At 37.1% G+C, this 9,109-nt stretch overlaps 1 long non-coding RNA gene across 2 annotated transcripts in view; it reads left to right on the top strand.

Moving 5' to 3' along the window:
- The first annotated feature begins 561 nt into the window (after positions 1-561).
- The window catches only part of LOC108640692, a 74,116-nt gene continuing 65,568 nt past the window's right edge, over positions 562-9,109 (top strand). For both annotated transcript variants that reach the window (XR_001921409.1, XR_001921408.1), the window contains exons 1-2: positions 562-603; positions 6,320-6,397. This is a non-coding gene — a long non-coding RNA (uncharacterized LOC108640692). The remainder of the gene's footprint in view (positions 604-6,319; positions 6,398-9,109) is intronic.

Raw genomic sequence — 9,109 nt, 5'->3', positions numbered from 1 at the left:
CAGTGGATCAGAATTCCTACACAACTGTAAATCGTAATTAAAATATGTTGCAGTAAACAAAAGCAGTCCAACTTGGTGTTCCTGTTCTCTTCTCACTCCTTCAAATGTACAGCAAATTCATCCTTGATTCTCTTTCATTGCTTCATTGGCATTGAGATGATCATTATTATTATATGTGTTGTTTCCCAGCATGTACTCTATTCCTTGGTGGATGAAAGTTTGGTGAGGTGAGTAGAAATACAAACCTCATTCCTGCTATTTGATAAACACTGACATAAATGATAAATGTAGCTTATGGGATTAATATTGCCAAAGTACAAATACATCCAAGCAGAACTACACCCGTACATAAGATTGTACTATCTTTCGAATTACGTGAGTGAAGCCCTGGAGTTTAAAACTTTGTCTGTTGAAGTGGGAGCAATAAAAGTGGAGTTTCTGATCTCCTGGGTGTCCTGGTTCCATCCAGGACAGGGTTAATTTTTGCAGTAGCCAGGAGGGGGCATGGCTAGGACGGGGAAGTTATTCTATATCACCTCACATTATTGCGGGGGGTGGGGGGAAGGGACTCTCTTCAAGGGAAATGAGGCTCCTTCAGATCAGGTAAGTGTGGTGGAGGGAATGGCAGGGTAACTCCAGTTGCCAGTTGTGAGCAATCACCAGTGAATTGTTTGCCTGTCTTGTACACTTTGTTATTGATATTGTAGCTGTTACTGTTAATTTTCTTATTCCTGTTTCCAGTAAATTGTTCTTACCTAAAGCCGTGGTCTTTACCTTTTGTGTCTCCAGTTCTCCTCTCCAGTCTGTCACAGGGGTAGGGCAAGGGGGAAGCGATTGAGCAGCACATAGTATCAATAAGAACACTATACTGGAGATACTATTCCTAAACCGTGACACTGGGGTATGTGGTTGCACTGCATCTCTCAGACATTGCTTAAAATCTTTAAATTACAGCAATACCCTAGGATCATACTAGGCTCCTTGGCTGCTGTGGTTTTGTCAGAAAAGTATTTTGAACCTCATCAAGAAAAGGGTTGAGGTAATTTTAGACAACAACCTGAGCATTTCCTTTTTTTTTTTTTTCTCTTGAAGTTCTCTCTGCACTGACAGATGGGACCAAGTGGCTAGGATGATGGAAATAGGAAACCCTGGGAGACTGAGGACACAGAAGGGCTCAGCACAGCAGACAGGCGGTCTCATGAACTGTTACACAACAACACAGTTCGGGCTTAGAGTACACAGCGCCTACTTCTGGCAGAAAAACAAATTACTTTGGCCAGAAGCGAGATCGTACTTAGTTTTGTGGAAGAATGCTGATATTAATTTTTGAAGAGAGAATGAAAAGTAGCTGTCCTGTCAGCAATGGAATGAAACAAAAACCCTGTTAAGATAAGCTTCCCTCCCAGCATTTCTCATAAACTATGGAAAGCACTGCGTTTCTAGTACTCAAAATCTAAGGAGAATAAATGTAATGTGATCTTTTTGCTCTTTATTGTGGGAATTTGACCATTTGCTTTGAGAGCAGAAGGATTATTGAGACACCTCTGTACGCCAGCCTCCACTGTCTATTTAGTAAAGATGAAATGTGGTACACTTTTGTTCAGATCTGTGAGTTTGACAAGCCTCTTAAGGTCTGGTCTTTAAATTTTACTCTACTTTCAGAAAACTTTTCTCTTCCTAGATGCTTACATTAGGGGGGAAAAGCCTACCTGAAATGCAAGAAAAAGTGTTTTAAGGCATTTTTAGACTTATTTTCCTGTACCTTTCAAATTGGCTATAAAACAGCCTAATTAAAGTCTGTCCTGTCAGGAAAAGGAGTCTTATTGATTCCCTATGTTTCGCAGCTAGGCTTTAGGACTCAAACCAACGATATACAAAACAATTTTTAAATCATAATATGGGTTTCTCTTTTCAGAGTCACTTCAAGCTGTGGCGCACAGCAATTCAGAAGTGCACAACCATTATTTTTCAAACCTTTCCAAAAGAAGCTTCAAAGTACTGCCCCTCAAATGGAAATGATTTGGCCATTTGTAAAGCACTACTTTTAGTGCAAGGAATGGAACATGGGTTTGGGATTGCTCTATATGCCACAAACCATTCTGTTTGATGGTAAATCCTCCCTAAATTTCTCCTAACTTTTTTCCAAACAAGGAAGGGTGTAGAAGTGAAATCCCAGATTACCCGCACCAGTGCAAAAATCTTCCTACAGCACTTTGTTTCTAAAATTAAATTATTTTGCTGGAAAAGAAAAGGAAACTGCATTGTTAGGCAAACACTTTTAAATCTTCCCCTTTGGGATGCAACTAGGTTCTCTCTGGAACTGGGAAGAAACTTATTTCCTTCTGTGTACATGTGGCCTGTGCACTTCTCTTGATTTTTTTCTCCATGTCTTTCTCAAGTGATAGAGATTGTGGGACTAGTTTGGCTTTGATGTGAATCTGTCTCTCCTATAGTGGTTTCTAGAGAAAGTCTAAAGACCTTTAAATATAAAAAGCTAAATTCTTTTAACTGAGCAACAGAACCTTTTTTACATAACAAAAGCTCAAAATAAGGAAGATAAAATGGAAATTAAAGTTATTAAACTTCATGGCTTGGAAGATGTTATTGAACATCTCCATCCCAGACCATAGTGCATGTCCTTGCTTCTAGGTAGTCACACAGCAGCTCCCACACGGCAGCAAACTGCTATCTAGGGAATTTCTTTCACTCTGTCACCCTTTCCGGTCCCTGGGATTGAGCCTACATAGACACATCAAACAGCTCTAGGGAACACTCCTGAACGCTGTGAGTCAGTGATTTACACAGACAAACTTCTAGATCAGTCACTGACTGTGCTAGGTGTTGAGCAAGGCTGTCCCTGAAAAACCCTGGGTGTGCTTCCAGAGCCAACATGGATGAAGATCATTCCCAAAAGGTGCACAGGACTCAGTCACCCTGTTTCAGAGGGTCAGAGAGTCTCATAATGCAGACAGGGGCTATTCCATGCCAGTTGAATGCAGTGTGAGAGATACTAGAGAATGGTATGGCAAACATCAACATAGGCTTAGTCTCTCCAGAGACCGTAATGTCTCTGCAGAGCACCTTAGCCACCATACAGGTGCTGATGGATCTGCCCATCACACCTTTCAGCTCCCTCCTCTCCTGAGCAGCCTCCAGGACAATCTCTGTCTCCAATCTCAGTACTTCCAGTCCAGTCAGTACTTTTTAAATTGACCTGTCAAAGTAGTGCACAAAAACCAAATAAGCAATTGCTGGGATTTTTGTTTATATACAAAATCAAGGCAAATAATGAGTACTGTAGGTCAACTCTGCAACACAGAGAATCTCTGCAATGCAGAGTTCACTTACCCAGACCAACACTGGCTGCCGATTTTGTATAAACAAGCATTTTCTCACAGGCTTGGTAGGTATTTTATGAAGAACCAAAGAAGGAGGAATAATTGTTGCATCCAATATGATTTGCCTGCTAGGATCATCTCACCACAACAGTTTTCCAGCCATGAAGAAGCCTAAGCCACTGGTTGTGCTTAGGTCTGTTGTTACCTCTACCTACAGCAATCTGAGAATGAGATATCTGGCTTAAATAAATCTTTAGATATTACAAAATATTTGTGTGAACCTTATTGACCTGTGGTATAAAGAAGGTCAGACTTCATGACATGATGATGTCATCTGTCTCTTGCTTCAGCAAGGCTAGAAAAAACTGACATTTTCAATAATGTTTGGTCAAGGTATGTTAGAAGCACAAATGAAATTCCTTTGTGATATAACTTTTCAAGGAGGTCTCCTGGCCAACCTGCAGTTATATCCCATATGATTATCATAAACCAAACATCTACTTCCAGTAAATATTCTGTTAGGTGAGAGAAAACAACAAAAGAAAATACCGACATATCCCACTTTTCAAATCAGCTACCCACTGTGAAAGTTAAATAACTCTTTTTCAAGGTTGTGGATTTCTGAATAAGTAAAAAGAGATAAAAGCCTATAATAAGGGTTTCAGTATAGATGACAGAGTCTTAACATGACTTTTGAGCATATATTAATGCATTTTGTATTAATTTCTTTTTCCTTTTTCTTTTTACTGAATCTGCTCTGATGTTCAATAAGCATAAATGAATTTTCATTAAAAAGGAACAATGAAAAAATGAAAGCTTCTTTTAACAAAAATTTAAAAGTGGGAAATTGTGTTGTGATAATTGTGTAGCAAAGCATGGGTATACACTGTATTTTAAAAAGGGAGGAATTATGGAGGTATAAGAAGAAAACAAGATGAAATGCTGACAGAACTGGCTAGAAACAAGTGTCTTTAAGAGGTAATGTATTAATTTTCAGAAAAATGGTTATTAACCCTATTTCGAAGTGGCCTCGTTTCTTTTGCCTGTACACTCCTTTCAGGTTAATGGTTCTCTAATGCTTGAATGAAGAGCAGTGTATTTTCTTGCATTTAGTCTAGGTTTCCAACCAAACAATAAAAAAGGAGCAGAATTTGCACATTGTGGTGTGGAGAATAGGAAAGAGTCCTTCTGTGGTAGAATTTAACCTTTAAAAGGATATAAACCAGAAAGTGGGAGAGAATTGAAATGGGAAAAAGAAGGGAAGTAAAAAGTCAGAAAGGGACCAAAGGAAAGAAAAAATAGAGAAAGCATAGGTAGAGACAAAAATTTTTTAAATGTGAGAGATTTCTATTTCTGCAAAAGAATTGAAACTGCTACAGTAAAGAGAGAAAGACAAACTTAATTAGTGACATGAAAGAATAGATTTTACAGGTCTTCATTGTACTGAAACTTTTGTTAAAAAGGAAAGTTATGTCCTTGTGTGGGAATGTGCCTAGGTCTGTTGATGACAAGTTTTGGGTTGTATGGGAGATAGTATGAAATATTTGGATGGATTTGCAATAATATTATGTTCAGTACAAAGATTTTTAAACAGTGAATATATTTTCCTCACTCTATATCAAATTTTGAAACCTTAAACCAGCTGAAAAACATAAGAAGATGTTTGTAGAGGTCTGCAAATAATGACAGAGAAGTCATGTGAATTCAGACGGAGGGACTGGGTTGCATGTGAGGACATATTTTACAGGAGTTATTTTTTATAATTTTGAAAGAAAAAAAACTGAGAAAAAAAATGTAAAAGTTTTAAAGACTTAATAAAGAGGATCCTGTGATTTGGAGAGAAGTCAGAATAAACTTTCAGAAAGGTAAAAACTGGTGAGAGAAATCCCTACACCAAATGTAGGATCTACACCAACAGGACCAGCTGATCAGCAGCATGCTCTCTGAGGCTGCTGACAGCATGTCTGCAGAGGGACTAGCAATAGAGGGGCTGCTGCTAGGAGAGGGGCACATGGCTCAGGTGCCCCAAATGCTCATAAATACTGAGAGATGGTGTTAAGAAAGGAGGCACTGTGACTTAAGGAAGCTCTTCAGATCTGCTCTGAAAGCTGCAGGCAATTTAGCAGTCAATGCTTTTGTGCTCCATCCTGAAAACAGGCATTGCTGGAGTACTAAGGTGAAAGAAGCCTTTTTGAACAGAAACACTAAGCATTGGGGGGAGAACAAAAGAGTGAGTGAGATGAAGTAGGTGACAGGAAGAGCAGGCTGAATCATACAGTACTCAGAGACTTACATGTGCCCAGTTATCCATACACCCTCTGAGTCTGGCTTGGTAAAACTCTTACCACTCATGTCTACTTCTATAACCATCAGTGGTCACGTCTCACTGACTTACACTTAAAATGTCTTTCATTTATTGGATTCTAGGGAATTTCTTCTGTTGTGAATGTCTCAGTGGGACATCCTTCAACTCTGTGTGGTAATCTTTGATACTTTTAAATGGAGAAAGGAGAAAACAATATTACAACACAGAAGAAGTCTTCTGTACTGTGAATATGACAAATAATTTCAAACTCTCTGGAACAAGATGCAGAGGAAAAGCCAAGAAGTAGGAGGTAGAATAAAAATAGAAAGGAAGGGAAAACAATCTAGAATTAATCTAATTTTTTCAGGGGACATGACCATACCAGTTACTTTATAAATGTAGTTATATATTTAATATATGTTTAATACCCATAAAATGAGAATACATAAATAGGAACAAAAAGGACTAAAGATTAAAGACTTTTCTGTTTGACTCATGGTTTATAACTGAAACAGGATACCTGAAACCAAGGTACATTTTTTTAATGTACAATTTGAAAGTTACAGCAGCTACAAGACTTAATCCAGTCTAAGAATAAAGAAATTAATATATTAGCTAACATAATGTGTAAGGTGTTGCTCATCTTGAAGTTGGTGTAATTGTGCCTGTGTCACAGGGATTGAATGCAGAAGAGTTGGCACTGTATGTCGTCTCCTGAGAATGCTTATCAAATATCAGCACTGCTGCTGGAACTGTGAGTTCTGTCTCCTCCTGGTAATATCCCCTAGAGGCAAACAACAGTGACTTAAAGTAACGTTGATCACAAAAGTAAAATAACTTTATTAAGACGTGAGTAGCACGTACATGTATAATAGACAATGTATAATAGACATACGTGCAAGGCTACTTCTATGCAATTTTGCTCTCTTTACTATTTTTGTTTGTTTACTACTGGATTTTTAAAATGCATATATCTGTGTGTGCATTGTACCATAATGAGAATTTTTCTGCCTATATTTCCATGCCTACTTAAATTTAACATTTACTGTCATTCCTCTGAAATTAGAAAGTTGAACTGATTTTGAGCTCACTGCAGAGACTCCTCACAAATGGCTTTTCAGCACTCCATGCATAAAAAGATCCTGATTTTGAACAGCACAGTAGGGTTATTTAAACTGAAAAACGTTACTGAATCAGAATAATGCAGAAAACCAAAAAAAATATACAAGGCTGTGGAGGATCAAGCATAATGTCTGGCATTTCATTGAGCTTTGTAATCAAGAAAGACACAGTTTTTATTCTACTGTATCTGTAGAACTATCACTCAGAGTTTTTCCTGCAGAGTATTGACTAAAAATATACTTACCAAGTGAAATAAAATTTAGCAACTGCGTATTGTCAGATCGACTCTTACCACTCTGATTCCTAAGACTGAAATAGTAGACTAGAAAGTAGTCAAAGTTGTGAACAACCGTATCTTCTGAATCATTCTGAATTACTGTGACCAGAACCAGGGACTTTTCCCAAGTCCTCGAAAAAATTTTACTTTAAATTACATACAACTCCAACATACTTGGGGTGAACAATATGAGGAAATAATATATTACTCTTTTGACATTAAAAATCATTAATCATGTAAAAGAAAAGCAGTCAATTGTAGTTTATAAATGGTATTTTAGAATATTGAAATATTGATATTAAGTAGTCCTAAAAAGAGAAAGATAATGGGATAAGAAATGTTGTTGGAACCATTTTTCCCTCATCAATAGAAGAAGGAAACATTCACTAAATCTTTTGAAAAGCAAAAAGGATAACAGTGAAACCATAAGAACTATCATACATTTATGAAATTTTCAACTTTAGTTTCAGAGCAAATTTATTTTGAAATTAGTGCTAGTGAAGTTAGTGCTGTGTAGTGTTGCTCTCATTTTCTTGTCAACTTTATGGCTAATGAAGGGAATCAGTGTTATGTAATTAATTTTGATAACTCAAATCTGTCAGTTGAGACAGAGCAGTATTACTTTTAATATTGATTATTCTTTCTCTTAAAAAGATCACTCCATATAGCTTGCTTTCAGTTATGAATGTGTTTACCTTTCCTGGTAATTTCACATGCCAATATAATCTGTACAAAATCAGTGTCTTTGTCAATTATCGAATGTACTGAATTAAAGCCACATTCCAAGCTTGCTACACTCACTGAATGCTGTTATTAAAGGTATCATGTACAGACTTCTGACAATACAACTCATAAGGTTCTGTTTAAATTACTATAATCCAGACCAAGACATATAATTTATAGTGGTCTTCAACAAAGAAAATATATGAAGACTTCAGGTTTTATTGCCTTTCATTATTAAAAAATAATTTAAATAGCCAATAAGACTGTCTGCATTATACTGAAATCATCGCACTTCAGTCTGACTCTGTCTAGCAGTACGCTTCAGTTGCACCAATTCAAAATAAAAGGATAGAGATAGTTCTGATAGTTAGAGCAGAATATTCCCAGTACTAATTTCCTCTGCTGGGCACACTGTGTCATCACCTACATCTTTGTGGAGAGCATTTAAGGCAGAACTAATGCAGACATGCTGGACAGAAATTGTGAGTGTGGAGGCAAATGAAATAACTACAGAGCTGACTACCCTCCATGCTATAAAGAAGGTGTATCTTACCAAGTTTTTAGAGAAGGAAATGGTTATAGAACACCAAACCCCACAAAACCAGAAAGATAAAGATAATGGGGAAAAAATTCTGTGGAAATTCTTTTAAGCAACATTGTATTTAGTTTTGATAAAGCAGCAGATTATGTTCCAGGATCTGAAGTGTTGGGTTTTGAGAGCAGAAGAGTTTGTAGAAGGAAATATACAAAAGGTGAATCTGTGTCTTTTCTCCTTGAGTAGAAGCTCAGAGAAGTAAGAAAAGATGCAGGATTCCAGCAGATACTAATTACCACCTCGAGGGAACGGAATGAGAAACCTTAGCTCCCTGAAGCTCCCTGAAATGCATCTTTGCTTCCAGAAGAGCAGTGTGCCATATTTAGATAAGACCTGTCCACTTCTCATCTGTACAAATATTGAAGCAGTAGAAAATGATATTTTCTCTTCTCTTAGGGAAATGTAGGCACAGAAAGGCTGCAGTGGAATTAATCTACTCTAGTGTTAGCTAACTATTGGATATCAAAGCTAAGCTGTTTTTAAAGGCTTCTTTTATTCTCAACAATGGAATAGAGAAGAAAGGCTTTGCCCCAGTACAGAAGTGTCATTACTCATAGAGAGTGAGTACACAATGAATCTGATTTTCAGTGATTTACCATCTCTTTACTTTTATTGTTTTACTGTCTGTGACATCATGTAATATCATGTCATGTCATTCAATTCAATTCAAAAAGTCTGCTAAATTTAAAATAATATTAGAGATAAATCAACAATCTCAAAGACTTCTGTTGTGCAGGACTCTCATTCAA

This window comes from Manacus vitellinus, unplaced genomic scaffold, assembly GCF_001715985.3.
Source record: "Manacus vitellinus isolate BGI_N305 unplaced genomic scaffold, ASM171598v3 scaffold_4_pilon, whole genome shotgun sequence".
NCBI lineage: Eukaryota > Metazoa > Chordata > Aves > Passeriformes > Pipridae > Manacus > Manacus vitellinus.
This window is presented reverse-complemented; position numbering and strand designations above follow the sequence as displayed.